Source organism: Mytilus edulis, unplaced genomic scaffold (genome assembly GCF_963676685.1).
Source record: "Mytilus edulis unplaced genomic scaffold, xbMytEdul2.2 SCAFFOLD_2177, whole genome shotgun sequence".
In the NCBI taxonomy this organism is placed as follows: Eukaryota; Metazoa; Mollusca; class Bivalvia; order Mytilida; family Mytilidae; genus Mytilus; species Mytilus edulis.
Window position 1 is genome coordinate 1 of NW_027268466.1, and position 16,813 is coordinate 16,813.

General features: G+C 31.8%; 1 long non-coding RNA gene across 1 annotated transcript; it reads right to left on the minus strand.

The window, feature by feature from the left end:
* Positions 1 to 927: 927 nt before the first annotated feature.
* On the minus strand, positions 928 to 16,527 carry LOC139507555 (uncharacterized). The gene is made up of 15 exons (XR_011660749.1): positions 15,970 to 16,527; positions 15,161 to 15,229; positions 13,776 to 14,398; positions 12,967 to 13,035; positions 11,582 to 12,204; positions 10,773 to 10,841; positions 9,388 to 10,010; positions 8,579 to 8,647; positions 7,194 to 7,816; positions 6,385 to 6,453; positions 5,000 to 5,622; positions 4,191 to 4,259; positions 2,806 to 3,428; positions 1,997 to 2,065; positions 928 to 1,233 (listed from the first exon to the last, which is right to left on the minus strand). It is a non-coding gene; the product is annotated as an uncharacterized lncRNA (long non-coding RNA).
* Between the last annotated feature and the right edge of the window lie 286 nt (positions 16,528 to 16,813).

A 16,813-nucleotide genomic window follows, 5' to 3' on the forward strand; every position in this document is an offset into this window, starting at 1 on the left:
GCTTAGCCACCTTCATTTAAACTGTGTATATTAGAAGCAATGGGTAGTAGCTAACTAGCTTAATACATGTAGTTGAATAGCAATATTGTTTTCAAGAGGGTTGGCCCTCCCCCTTTTTCACTGAGAAATGACAATATCTTGTGTTTGCTCGTGTGCATTAACAATAGTAATACATGATTTTCTTAATACATGTACAAGGTTTTTTTCTGTTTATTTGCATATGATATCTACTGACCAAGGTCAAATCATTGTATAAAAGCATGTGATGATGTATCTCACTTTACTCGTGTGAAGTGTGTTATCTCCCTTGATTATCAGCTATTCCTGCAGACCAGAGTGATAATTACATAACAAAGACTATATTGTGTCATGTTTACTTACAATTAATTCATATTACATGTAAGTTTTCCTGCCTTTTTCAATTGAATAAACAATTCCTTTCGGATCTCTCGGGGTAAACAAAGTTATGATTGTGCCTAAAAAAAGTGTTCAGCCCCGTGCCAGTAACGATTTTAAAAGCGAAAAATTCATTGAATTTTTGCTGTTCTTTATCAATAATATTTATCTTAAATCATTTATGATAACTAGGTATAAATAAAAAACTACTAACCATCATTTTCACAATTTTCTGTGGTGTACAAGGTGAAATTATCTTAAGATATCTCTGGATCTTGTCTTAGAAGATGGGGCAATATGCGCAATTGTTTCTCCATAGGCCGTAATGGTAACGTTTTCTTCAGTTGCTCAGCCCATATCGTAAACTTGTATATGTATGATGGCTTGTTTCGAAGCTGAGACATTTTTACATATGTGGTTAAATTTTCGGGGTACGAAGTGTGATTCATTTTTCCGTAATTTAGCAAACCCCGAGAATCCTTTTGCGATGTGGCTCCTCATGGTAAAAAATCCCATTTTTAACACAATAAGTTCTTTGAAATTTTAATACTTTGAACACATTTAATAGCTCCATGGTTTTTACACATTTATTCTGTGTTCCCCTACTTTCTAAATTAACACTAATGGTTCATCTCAGTCATTTGTTTATCATAGAAATGTGTCAAATATCACTACACAGAGATTTTTTGTTTACACGTGACTTTTGTGTTCCTCATTTCAAGGCGCATTAGGGGTATTGTCCCATATTGAAATCCATAGTTCTGATTTTTCCAAATATTTTTAGGTGATCTTCATCGGTATGACATTCTGAATAAATCTGTGTATTTTTGTCCATTTCTGAAAAAAAATAAAGTTGTTTCAGCACTATATGGCAATGACACTTTTATCGCTATATTCATTTATTTTTAATACAACGTGTATGTATAATTAATTTCTTCCAGTATACCTTTACTAGTCAAAACAAGGACAAAACTTCTGATGATAACCTTAAATTACAATATACAGACCCTGTTAAAGCATTCCATAACATTTTCCTGTGTCTTAAAGTGCATTTTGACAGAGAAATTATGCAAAAATGTAGATTTCATAAAAAAAAAACAACCAAAATAACTATTCTTACTAGTAGACATCTGGTATATAATACTATGAAAACCCCTCAAAACTACTGGGAAAGTCATTCTTATTATGTAATTAGAGTGCAATGAAGTGCAAATTTTCAAAACTTGTCCATTCACATAATTCTATTTGAGAAAAAAAGGCTTTTTACATGTATTTTAGTGAAAACCCTTTCTCAGTGAGAAATCCACATGAGGTATTATAGGAAACATTGTGACATCACACGTATTATGGCGTCATTAAATAACGACAGATCAAAATAGTGCTAAATAGAGTTTGCAGTGTTACATGAGAATCAGTTGCCGCAAGATTTAACTCAAAATGTTGAGTCGAAAAGATCAGTAACCAAGCCTTTTCATTTAATAGCAAGACCATAGCAACAGTTTTCATATAAGCATATTTATAACATACCGACTGTAATTTCATTTGCACAAATACCATAAATAAATAATTTAGAGCTTACCTAATAAATCAAAATGCTTACCAGTTATTCAGGACTTTTTAAAACCTTTAGTTTGCCATCTCATGTTTAATAGTAATGATATGTCTGGAACTGAAATAAGACAAAAATTTTTACTCAGGCTGTGTTATCATTTAATTTAAGTACATAAGTATTATCGAGAGAGAAAAATCTAATTCTTGAAAGTTTTATCACAAAGAAAGAAAAATGCCTCTCCCTTGTGGCTTAGCCACCTTCATTTAAACTGTGTATATTAGAAGCAATGGGTAGTAGCTAACTAGCTTAATACATGTAGTTGAATAGCAATATTGTTTTCAAGAGGGTTGGCCCTCCCCCTTTTTCACTGAGAAATGACAATATCTTGTGTTTGCTCGTGTGCATTAACAATAGTAATACATGATTTTCTTAATACATGTACAAGGTTTTTTTCTGTTTATTTGCATATGATATCTACTGACCAAGGTCAAATCATTGTATAAAAGCATGTGATGATGTATCTCACTTTACTCGTGTGAAGTGTGTTATCTCCCTTGATTATCAGCTATTCCTGCAGACCAGAGTGATAATTACATAACAAAGACTATATTGTGTCATGTTTACTTACAATTAATTCATATTACATGTAAGTTTTCCTGCCTTTTTCAATTGAATAAACAATTCCTTTCGGATCTCTCGGGGTAAACAAAGTTATGATTGTGCCTAAAAAAAGTGTTCAGCCCCGTGCCAGTAACGATTTTAAAAGCGAAAAATTCATTGAATTTTTGCTGTTCTTTATCAATAATATTTATCTTAAATCATTTATGATAACTAGGTATAAATAAAAAACTACTAACCATCATTTTCACAATTTTCTGTGGTGTACAAGGTGAAATTATCTTAAGATATCTCTGGATCTTGTCTTAGAAGATGGGGCAATATGCGCAATTGTTTCTCCATAGGCCGTAATGGTAACGTTTTCTTCAGTTGCTCAGCCCATATCGTAAACTTGTATATGTATGATGGCTTGTTTCGAAGCTGAGACATTTTTACATATGTGGTTAAATTTTCGGGGTACGAAGTGTGATTCATTTTTCCGTAATTTAGCAAACCCCGAGAATCCTTTTGCGATGTGGCTCCTCATGGTAAAAAATCCCATTTTTAACACAATAAGTTCTTTGAAATTTTAATACTTTGAACACATTTAATAGCTCCATGGTTTTTACACATTTATTCTGTGTTCCCCTACTTTCTAAATTAACACTAATGGTTCATCTCAGTCATTTGTTTATCATAGAAATGTGTCAAATATCACTACACAGAGATTTTTTGTTTACACGTGACTTTTGTGTTCCTCATTTCAAGGCGCATTAGGGGTATTGTCCCATATTGAAATCCATAGTTCTGATTTTTCCAAATATTTTTAGGTGATCTTCATCGGTATGACATTCTGAATAAATCTGTGTATTTTTGTCCATTTCTGAAAAAAAATAAAGTTGTTTCAGCACTATATGGCAATGACACTTTTATCGCTATATTCATTTATTTTTAATACAACGTGTATGTATAATTAATTTCTTCCAGTATACCTTTACTAGTCAAAACAAGGACAAAACTTCTGATGATAACCTTAAATTACAATATACAGACCCTGTTAAAGCATTCCATAACATTTTCCTGTGTCTTAAAGTGCATTTTGACAGAGAAATTATGCAAAAATGTAGATTTCATAAAAAAAAACAACCAAAATAACTATTCTTACTAGTAGACATCTGGTATATAATACTATGAAAACCCCTCAAAACTACTGGGAAAGTCATTCTTATTATGTAATTAGAGTGCAATGAAGTGCAAATTTTCAAAACTTGTCCATTCACATAATTCTATTTGAGAAAAAAAGGCTTTTTACATGTATTTTAGTGAAAACCCTTTCTCAGTGAGAAATCCACATGAGGTATTATAGGAAACATTGTGACATCACACGTATTATGGCGTCATTAAATAACGACAGATCAAAATAGTGCTAAATAGAGTTTGCAGTGTTACATGAGAATCAGTTGCCGCAAGATTTAACTCAAAATGTTGAGTCGAAAAGATCAGTAACCAAGCCTTTTCATTTAATAGCAAGACCATAGCAACAGTTTTCATATAAGCATATTTATAACATACCGACTGTAATTTCATTTGCACAAATACCATAAATAAATAATTTAGAGCTTACCTAATAAATCAAAATGCTTACCAGTTATTCAGGACTTTTTAAAACCTTTAGTTTGCCATCTCATGTTTAATAGTAATGATATGTCTGGAACTGAAATAAGACAAAATTTTTTACTCAGGCTGTGTTATCATTTAATTTAAGTACATAAGTATTATCGAGAGAGAAAAATCTAATTCTTGAAAGTTTTATCACAAAGAAAGAAAAATGCCTCTCCCTTGTGGCTTAGCCACCTTCATTTAAACTGTGTATATTAGAAGCAATGGGTAGTAGCTAACTAGCTTAATACATGTAGTTGAATAGCAATATTGTTTTCAAGAGGGTTGGCCCTCCCCCTTTTTCACTGAGAAATGACAATATCTTGTGTTTGCTCGTGTGCATTAACAATAGTAATACATGATTTTCTTAATACATGTACAAGGTTTTTTTCTGTTTATTTGCATATGATATCTACTGACCAAGGTCAAATCATTGTATAAAAGCATGTGATGATGTATCTCACTTTACTCGTGTGAAGTGTGTTATCTCCCTTGATTATCAGCTATTCCTGCAGACCAGAGTGATAATTACATAACAAAGACTATATTGTGTCATGTTTACTTACAATTAATTCATATTACATGTAAGTTTTCCTGCCTTTTTCAATTGAATAAACAATTCCTTTCGGATCTCTCGGGGTAAACAAAGTTATGATTGTGCCTAAAAAAAGTGTTCAGCCCCGTGCCAGTAACGATTTTAAAAGCGAAAAATTCATTGAATTTTTGCTGTTCTTTATCAATAATATTTATCTTAAATCATTTATGATAACTAGGTATAAATAAAAAACTACTAACCATCATTTTCACAATTTTCTGTGGTGTACAAGGTGAAATTATCTTAAGATATCTCTGGATCTTGTCTTAGAAGATGGGGCAATATGCGCAATTGTTTCTCCATAGGCCGTAATGGTAACGTTTTCTTCAGTTGCTCAGCCCATATCGTAAACTTGTATATGTATGATGGCTTGTTTCGAAGCTGAGACATTTTTACATATGTGGTTAAATTTTCGGGGTACGAAGTGTGATTCATTTTTCCGTAATTTAGCAAACCCCGAGAATCCTTTTGCGATGTGGCTCCTCATGGTAAAAAATCCCATTTTTAACACAATAAGTTCTTTGAAATTTTAATACTTTGAACACATTTAATAGCTCCATGGTTTTTACACATTTATTCTGTGTTCCCCTACTTTCTAAATTAACACTAATGGTTCATCTCAGTCATTTGTTTATCATAGAAATGTGTCAAATATCACTACACAGAGATTTTTTGTTTACACGTGACTTTTGTGTTCCTCATTTCAAGGCGCATTAGGGGTATTGTCCCATATTGAAATCCATAGTTCTGATTTTTCCAAATATTTTTAGGTGATCTTCATCGGTATGACATTCTGAATAAATCTGTGTATTTTTGTCCATTTCTGAAAAAAAATAAAGTTGTTTCAGCACTATATGGCAATGACACTTTTATCGCTATATTCATTTATTTTTAATACAACGTGTATGTATAATTAATTTCTTCCAGTATACCTTTACTAGTCAAAACAAGGACAAAACTTCTGATGATAACCTTAAATTACAATATACAGACCCTGTTAAAGCATTCCATAACATTTTCCTGTGTCTTAAAGTGCATTTTGACAGAGAAATTATGCAAAAATGTAGATTTCATAAAAAAAAACAACCAAAATAACTATTCTTACTAGTAGACATCTGGTATATAATACTATGAAAACCCCTCAAAACTACTGGGAAAGTCATTCTTATTATGTAATTAGAGTGCAATGAAGTGCAAATTTTCAAAACTTGTCCATTCACATAATTCTATTTGAGAAAAAAAGGCTTTTTACATGTATTTTAGTGAAAACCCTTTCTCAGTGAGAAATCCACATGAGGTATTATAGGAAACATTGTGACATCACACGTATTATGGCGTCATTAAATAACGACAGATCAAAATAGTGCTAAATAGAGTTTGCAGTGTTACATGAGAATCAGTTGCCGCAAGATTTAACTCAAAATGTTGAGTCGAAAAGATCAGTAACCAAGCCTTTTCATTTAATAGCAAGACCATAGCAACAGTTTTCATATAAGCATATTTATAACATACCGACTGTAATTTCATTTGCACAAATACCATAAATAAATAATTTAGAGCTTACCTAATAAATCAAAATGCTTACCAGTTATTCAGGACTTTTTAAAACCTTTAGTTTGCCATCTCATGTTTAATAGTAATGATATGTCTGGAACTGAAATAAGACAAAATTTTTTACTCAGGCTGTGTTATCATTTAATTTAAGTACATAAGTATTATCGAGAGAGAAAAATCTAATTCTTGAAAGTTTTATCACAAAGAAAGAAAAATGCCTCTCCCTTGTGGCTTAGCCACCTTCATTTAAACTGTGTATATTAGAAGCAATGGGTAGTAGCTAACTAGCTTAATACATGTAGTTGAATAGCAATATTGTTTTCAAGAGGGTTGGCCCTCCCCCTTTTTCACTGAGAAATGACAATATCTTGTGTTTGCTCGTGTGCATTAACAATAGTAATACATGATTTTCTTAATACATGTACAAGGTTTTTTTCTGTTTATTTGCATATGATATCTACTGACCAAGGTCAAATCATTGTATAAAAGCATGTGATGATGTATCTCACTTTACTCGTGTGAAGTGTGTTATCTCCCTTGATTATCAGCTATTCCTGCAGACCAGAGTGATAATTACATAACAAAGACTATATTGTGTCATGTTTACTTACAATTAATTCATATTACATGTAAGTTTTCCTGCCTTTTTCAATTGAATAAACAATTCCTTTCGGATCTCTCGGGGTAAACAAAGTTATGATTGTGCCTAAAAAAAGTGTTCAGCCCCGTGCCAGTAACGATTTTAAAAGCGAAAAATTCATTGAATTTTTGCTGTTCTTTATCAATAATATTTATCTTAAATCATTTATGATAACTAGGTATAAATAAAAAACTACTAACCATCATTTTCACAATTTTCTGTGGTGTACAAGGTGAAATTATCTTAAGATATCTCTGGATCTTGTCTTAGAAGATGGGGCAATATGCGCAATTGTTTCTCCATAGGCCGTAATGGTAACGTTTTCTTCAGTTGCTCAGCCCATATCGTAAACTTGTATATGTATGATGGCTTGTTTCGAAGCTGAGACATTTTTACATATGTGGTTAAATTTTCGGGGTACGAAGTGTGATTCATTTTTCCGTAATTTAGCAAACCCCGAGAATCCTTTTGCGATGTGGCTCCTCATGGTAAAAAATCCCATTTTTAACACAATAAGTTCTTTGAAATTTTAATACTTTGAACACATTTAATAGCTCCATGGTTTTTACACATTTATTCTGTGTTCCCCTACTTTCTAAATTAACACTAATGGTTCATCTCAGTCATTTGTTTATCATAGAAATGTGTCAAATATCACTACACAGAGATTTTTTGTTTACACGTGACTTTTGTGTTCCTCATTTCAAGGCGCATTAGGGGTATTGTCCCATATTGAAATCCATAGTTCTGATTTTTCCAAATATTTTTAGGTGATCTTCATCGGTATGACATTCTGAATAAATCTGTGTATTTTTGTCCATTTCTGAAAAAAAATAAAGTTGTTTCAGCACTATATGGCAATGACACTTTTATCGCTATATTCATTTATTTTTAATACAACGTGTATGTATAATTAATTTCTTCCAGTATACCTTTACTAGTCAAAACAAGGACAAAACTTCTGATGATAACCTTAAATTACAATATACAGACCCTGTTAAAGCATTCCATAACATTTTCCTGTGTCTTAAAGTGCATTTTGACAGAGAAATTATGCAAAAATGTAGATTTCATAAAAAAAACCAACCAAAATAACTATTCTTACTAGTAGACATCTGGTATATAATACTATGAAAACCCCTCAAAACTACTGGGAAAGTCATTCTTATTATGTAATTAGAGTGCAATGAAGTGCAAATTTTCAAAACTTGTCCATTCACATAATTCTATTTGAGAAAAAAAGGCTTTTTACATGTATTTTAGTGAAAACCCTTTCTCAGTGAGAAATCCACATGAGGTATTATAGGAAACATTGTGACATCACACGTATTATGGCGTCATTAAATAACGACAGATCAAAATAGTGCTAAATAGAGTTTGCAGTGTTACATGAGAATCAGTTGCCGCAAGATTTAACTCAAAATGTTGAGTCGAAAAGATCAGTAACCAAGCCTTTTCATTTAATAGCAAGACCATAGCAACAGTTTTCATATAAGCATATTTATAACATACCGACTGTAATTTCATTTGCACAAATACCATAAATAAATAATTTAGAGCTTACCTAATAAATCAAAATGCTTACCAGTTATTCAGGACTTTTTAAAACCTTTAGTTTGCCATCTCATGTTTAATAGTAATGATATGTCTGGAACTGAAATAAGACAAAATTTTTTACTCCGGCTGTGTTATCATTTAATTTAAGTACATAAGTATTATCGAGAGAGAAAAATCTAATTCTTGAAAGTTTTATCACAAAGAAAGAAAAATGCCTCTCCCTTGTGGCTTAGCCACCTTCATTTAAACTGTGTATATTAGAAGCAATGGGTAGTAGCTAACTAGCTTAATACATGTAGTTGAATAGCAATATTGTTTTCAAGAGGGTTGGCCCTCCCCCTTTTTCACTGAGAAATGACAATATCTTGTGTTTGCTCGTGTGCATTAACAATAGTAATACATGATTTTCTTAATACATGTACAAGGTTTTTTTCTGTTTATTTGCATATGATATCTACTGACCAAGGTCAAATCATTGTATAAAAGCATGTGATGATGTATCTCACTTTACTCGTGTGAAGTGTGTTATCTCCCTTGATTATCAGCTATTCCTGCAGACCAGAGTGATAATTACATAACAAAGACTATATTGTGTCATGTTTACTTACAATTAATTCATATTACATGTAAGTTTTCCTGCCTTTTTCAATTGAATAAACAATTCCTTTCGGATCTCTCGGGGTAAACAAAGTTATGATTGTGCCTAAAAAAAGTGTTCAGCCCCGTGCCAGTAACGATTTTAAAAGCGAAAAATTCATTGAATTTTTGCTGTTCTTTATCAATAATATTTATCTTAAATCATTTATGATAACTAGGTATAAATAAAAAACTACTAACCATCATTTTCACAATTTTCTGTGGTGTACAAGGTGAAATTATCTTAAGATATCTCTGGATCTTGTCTTAGAAGATGGGGCAATATGCGCAATTGTTTCTCCATAGGCCGTAATGGTAACGTTTTCTTCAGTTGCTCAGCCCATATCGTAAACTTGTATATGTATGATGGCTTGTTTCGAAGCTGAGACATTTTTACATATGTGGTTAAATTTTCGGGGTACGAAGTGTGATTCATTTTTCCGTAATTTAGCAAACCCCGAGAATCCTTTTGCGATGTGGCTCCTCATGGTAAAAAATCCCATTTTTAACACAATAAGTTCTTTGAAATTTTAATACTTTGAACACATTTAATAGCTCCATGGTTTTTACACATTTATTCTGTGTTCCCCTACTTTCTAAATTAACACTAATGGTTCATCTCAGTCATTTGTTTATCATAGAAATGTGTCAAATATCACTACACAGAGATTTTTTGTTTACACGTGACTTTTGTGTTCCTCATTTCAAGGCGCATTAGGGGTATTGTCCCATATTGAAATCCATAGTTCTGATTTTTCCAAATATTTTTAGGTGATCTTCATCGGTATGACATTCTGAATAAATCTGTGTATTTTTGTCCATTTCTGAAAAAAAATAAAGTTGTTTCAGCACTATATGGCAATGACACTTTTATCGCTATATTCATTTATTTTTAATACAACGTGTATGTATAATTAATTTCTTCCAGTATACCTTTACTAGTCAAAACAAGGACAAAACTTCTGATGATAACCTTAAATTACAATATACAGACCCTGTTAAAGCATTCCATAACATTTTCCTGTGTCTTAAAGTGCATTTTGACAGAGAAATTATGCAAAAATGTAGATTTCATAAAAAAAAACAACCAAAATAACTATTCTTACTAGTAGACATCTGGTATATAATACTATGAAAACCCCTCAAAACTACTGGGAAAGTCATTCTTATTATGTAATTAGAGTGCAATGAAGTGCAAATTTTCAAAACTTGTCCATTCACATAATTCTATTTGAGAAAAAAAGGCTTTTTACATGTATTTTAGTGAAAACCCTTTCTCAGTGAGAAATCCACATGAGGTATTATAGGAAACATTGTGAACTCACACGTATTATGGCGTCATTAAATAACGACAGATCAAAATAGTGCTAAATAGAGTTTGCAGTGTTACATGAGAATCAGTTGCCGCAAGATTTAACTCAAAATGTTGAGTCGAAAAGATCAGTAACCAAGCCTTTTCATTTAATAGCAAGACCATAGCAACAGTTTTCATATAAGCATATTTATAACATACCGACTGTAATTTCATTTGCACAAATACCATAAATAAATAATTTAGAGCTTACCTAATAAATCAAAATGCTTACCAGTTATTCAGGACTTTTTAAAACCTTTAGTTTGCCATCTCATGTTTAATAGTAATGATATGTCTGGAACTGAAATAAGACAAAATTTTTTACTCAGGCTGTGTTATCATTTAATTTAAGTACATAAGTATTATCGAGAGAGAAAAATCTAATTCTTGAAAGTTTTATCACAAAGAAAGAAAAATGCCTCTCCCTTGTGGCTTAGCCACCTTCATTTAAACTGTGTATATTAGAAGCAATGGGTAGTAGCTAACTAGCTTAATACATGTAGTTGAATAGCAATATTGTTTTCAAGAGGGTTGGCCCTCCCCCTTTTTCACTGAGAAATGACAATATCTTGTGTTTGCTCGTGTGCATTAACAATAGTAATACATGATTTTCTTAATACATGTACAAGGTTTTTTTCTGTTTATTTGCATATGATATCTACTGACCAAGGTCAAATCATTGTATAAAAGCATGTGATGATGTATCTCACTTTACTCGTGTGAAGTGTGTTATCTCCCTTGATTATCAGCTATTCCTGCAGACCAGAGTGATAATTACATAACAAAGACTATATTGTGTCATGTTTACTTACAATTAATTCATATTACATGTAAGTTTTCCTGCCTTTTTCAATTGAATAAACAATTCCTTTCGGATCTCTCGGGGTAAACAAAGTTATGATTGTGCCTAAAAAAAGTGTTCAGCCCCGTGCCAGTAACGATTTTAAAAGCGAAAAATTCATTGAATTTTTGCTGTTCTTTATCAATAATATTTATCTTAAATCATTTATGATAACTAGGTATAAATAAAAAACTACTAACCATCATTTTCACAATTTTCTGTGGTGTACAAGGTGAAATTATCTTAAGATATCTCTGGATCTTGTCTTAGAAGATGGGGCAATATGCGCAATTGTTTCTCCATAGGCCGTAATGGTAACGTTTTCTTCAGTTGCTCAGCCCATATCGTAAACTTGTATATGTATGATGGCTTGTTTCGAAGCTGAGACATTTTTACATATGTGGTTAAATTTTCGGGGTACGAAGTGTGATTCATTTTTCCGTAATTTAGCAAACCCCGAGAATCCTTTTGCGATGTGGCTCCTCATGGTAAAAAATCCCATTTTTAACACAATAAGTTCTTTGAAATTTTAATACTTTGAACACATTTAATAGCTCCATGGTTTTTACACATTTATTCTGTGTTCCCCTACTTTCTAAATTAACACTAATGGTTCATCTCAGTCATTTGTTTATCATAGAAATGTGTCAAATATCACTACACAGAGATTTTTTGTTTACACGTGACTTTTGTGTTCCTCATTTCAAGGCGCATTAGGGGTATTGTCCCATATTGAAATCCATAGTTCTGATTTTTCCAAATATTTTTAGGTGATCTTCATCGGTATGACATTCTGAATAAATCTGTGTATTTTTGTCCATTTCTGAAAAAAAATAAAGTTGTTTCAGCACTATATGGCAATGACACTTTTATCGCTATATTCATTTATTTTTAATACAACGTGTATGTATAATTAATTTCTTCCAGTATACCTTTACTAGTCAAAACAAGGACAAAACTTCTGATGATAACCTTAAATTACAATATACAGACCCTGTTAAAGCATTCCATAACATTTTCCTGTGTCTTAAAGTGCATTTTGACAGAGAAATTATGCAAAAATGTAGATTTCATAAAAAAAAACAACCAAAATAACTATTCTTACTAGTAGACATCTGGTATATAATACTATGAAAACCCCTCAAAACTACTGGGAAAGTCATTCTTATTATGTAATTAGAGTGCAATGAAGTGCAAATTTTCAAAACTTGTCCATTCACATAATTCTATTTGAGAAAAAAAGGCTTTTTACATGTATTTTAGTGAAAACCCTTTCTCAGTGAGAAATCCACATGAGGTATTATAGGAAACATTGTGACATCACACGTATTATGGCGTCATTAAATAACGACAGATCAAAATAGTGCTAAATAGAGTTTGCAGTGTTACATGAGAATCAGTTGCCGCAAGATTTAACTCAAAATGTTGAGTCGAAAAGATCAGTAACCAAGCCTTTTCATTTAATAGCAAGACCATAGCAACAGTTTTCATATAAGCATATTTATAACATACCGACTGTAATTTCATTTGCACAAATACCATAAATAAATAATTTAGAGCTTACCTAATAAATCAAAATGCTTACCAGTTATTCAGGACTTTTTAAAACCTTTAGTTTGCCATCTCATGTTTAATAGTAATGATATGTCTGGAACTGAAATAAGACAAAATTTTTTACTCAGGCTGTGTTATCATTTAATTTAAGTACATAAGTATTATCGAGAGAGAAAAATCTAATTCTTGAAAGTTTTATCACAAAGAAAGAAAAATGCCTCTCCCTTGTGGCTTAGCCACCTTCATTTAAACTGTGTATATTAGAAGCAATGGGTAGTAGCTAACTAGCTTAATACATGTAGTTGAATAGCAATATTGTTTTCAAGAGGGTTGGCCCTCCCCCTTTTTCACTGAGAAATGACAATATCTTGTGTTTGCTCGTGTGCATTAACAATAGTAATACATGATTTTCTTAATACATGTACAAGGTTTTTTTCTGTTTATTTGCATATGATATCTACTGACCAAGGTCAAATCATTGTATAAAAGCATGTGATGATGTATCTCACTTTACTCGTGTGAAGTGTGTTATCTCCCTTGATTATCAGCTATTCCTGCAGACCAGAGTGATAATTACATAACAAAGACTATATTGTGTCATGTTTACTTACAATTAATTCATATTACATGTAAGTTTTCCTGCCTTTTTCAATTGAATAAACAATTCCTTTCGGATCTCTCGGGGTAAACAAAGTTATGATTGTGCCTAAAAAAAGTGTTCAGCCCCGTGCCAGTAACGATTTTAAAAGCGAAAAATTCATTGAATTTTTGCTGTTCTTTATCAATAATATTTATCTTAAATCATTTATGATAACTAGGTATAAATAAAAAACTACTAACCATCATTTTCACAATTTTCTGTGGTGTACAAGGTGAAATTATCTTAAGATATCTCTGGATCTTGTCTTAGAAGATGGGGCAATATGCGCAATTGTTTCTCCATAGGCCGTAATGGTAACGTTTTCTTCAGTTGCTCAGCCCATATCGTAAACTTGTATATGTATGATGGCTTGTTTCGAAGCTGAGACATTTTTACATATGTGGTTAAATTTTCGGGGTACGAAGTGTGATTCATTTTTCCGTAATTTAGCAAACCCCGAGAATCCTTTTGCGATGTGGCTCCTCATGGTAAAAAATCCCATTTTTAACACAATAAGTTCTTTGAAATTTTAATACTTTGAACACATTTAATAGCTCCATGGTTTTTACACATTTATTCTGTGTTCCCCTACTTTCTAAATTAACACTAATGGTTCATCTCAGTCATTTGTTTATCATAGAAATGTGTCAAATATCACTACACAGAGATTTTTTGTTTACACGTGACTTTTGTGTTCCTCATTTCAAGGCGCATTAGGGGTATTGTCCCATATTGAAATCCATAGTTCTGATTTTTCCAAATATTTTTAGGTGATCTTCATCGGTATGACATTCTGAATAAATCTGTGTATTTTTGTCCATTTCTGAAAAAAAATAAAGTTGTTTCAGCACTATATGGCAATGACACTTTTATCGCTATATTCATTTATTTTTAATACAACGTGTATGTATAATTAATTTCTTCCAGTATACCTTTACTAGTCAAAACAAGGACAAAACTTCTGATGATAACCTTAAATTACAATATACAGACCCTGTTAAAGCATTCCATAACATTTTCCTGTGTCTTAAAGTGCATTTTGACAGAGAAATTATGCAAAAATGTAGATTTCATAAAAAAAAACAACCAAAATAACTATTCTTACTAGTAGACATCTGGTATATAATACTATGAAAACCCCTCAAAACTACTGGGAAAGTCATTCTTATTATGTAATTAGAGTGCAATGAAGTGCAAATTTTCAAAACTTGTCCATTCACATAATTCTATTTGAGAAAAAAAGGCTTTTTACATGTATTTTAGTGAAAACCCTTTCTCAGTGAGAAATCCACATGAGGTATTATAGGAAACATTGTGACATCACACGTATTATGGCGTCATTAAATAACGACAGATCAAAATAGTGCTAAATAGAGTTTGCAGTGTTACATGAGAATCAGTTGCCGCAAGATTTAACTCAAAATGTTGAGTCGAAAAGATCAGTAACCAAGCCTTTTCATTTAATAGCAAGACCATAGCAACAGTTTTCATATAAGCATATTTATAACATACCGACTGTAATTTCATTTGCACAAATACCATAAATAAATAATTTAGAGCTTACCTAATAAATCAAAATGCTTACCAGTTATTCAGGACTTTTTAAAACCTTTAGTTTGCCATCTCATGTTTAATAGTAATGATATGTCTGGAACTGAAATAAGACAAAATTTTTTACTCAGGCTGTGTTATCATTTAATTTAAGTACATAAGTATTATCGAGAGAGAAAAATCTAATTCTTGAAAGTTTTATCACAAAGAAAGAAAAATGCCTCTCCCTTGTGGCTTAGCCACCTTCATTTAAACTGTGTATATTAGAAGCAATGGGTAGTAGCTAACTAGCTTAATACATGTAGTTGAATAGCAATATTGTTTTCAAGAGGGTTGGCCCTCCCCCTTTTTCACTGAGAAATGACAATATCTTGTGTTTGCTCGTGTGCATTAACAATAGTAATACATGATTTTCTTAATACATGTACAAGGTTTTTTTCTGTTTATTTGCATATGATATCTACTGACCAAGGTCAAATCATTGTATAAAAGCATGTGATGATGTATCTCACTTTACTCGTGTGAAGTGTGTTATCTCCCTTGATTATCAGCTATTCCTGCAGACCAGAGTGATAATTACATAACAAAGACTATATTGTGTCATGTTTACTTACAATTAATTCATATTACATGTAAGTTTTCCTGCCTTTTTCAATTGAATAAACAATTCCTTTCGGATCTCTCGGGGTAAACAAAGTTATGATTGTGCCTAAAAAAAGTGTTCAGCCCCGTGCCAGTAACGATTTTAAAAGCGAAAAATTCATTGAATTTTTGCTGTTCTTTATCAATAATATTTATCTTAAATCATTTATGATAACTAGGTATAAATAAAAAACTACTAACCATCATTTTCACAATTTTCTGTGGTGTACAAGGTGAAATTATCTTAAGATATCTCTGGATCTTGTCTTAGAAGATGGGGCAATATGCGCAATTGTTTCTCCATAGGCCGTAATGGTAACGTTTTCTTCAGTTGCTCAGCCCATATCGTAAACTTGTATATGTATGATGGCTTGTTTCGAAGCTGAGACATTTTTACATATGTGGTTAAATTTTCGGGGTACGAAGTGTGATTCATTTTTCCGTAATTTAGCAAACCCCGAGAATCCTTTTGCGATGTGGCTCCTCATGGTAAAAAATCCCATTTTTAACACAATAAGTTCTTTGAAATTTTAATACTTTGAACACATTTAATAGCTCCATGGTTTTTACACATTTATTCTGTGTTCCCCTACTTTCTAAATTAACACTAATGGTTCATCTCAGTCATTTGTTTATCATAGAAATGTGTCAAATATCACTACACAGAGATTTTTTGTTTACACGTGACTTTTGTGTTCCTCATTTCAAGGCGCATTAGGGGTATTGTCCCATATTGAAATCCATAGTTCTGATTTTTCCAAATATTTTTAGGTGATCTTCATCGGTATGACATTCTGAATAAATCTGTGTATTTTTGTCCATTTCTGAAAAAAAATAAAGTTGTTTCAGCACTATATGGCAATGACACTTTTATCGCTATATTCATTTATTTTTAATACAACGTGTATGTATAATTAATTTCTTCCAGTATACCTTTACTAGTCAAAACAAGGACAAAACTTCTGATGATAACCTTAAATTACAATATACAGACCCTGTTAAAGCATTCCATAACATTTTCCTGTGTCTTAAAGTGCATTTTGAC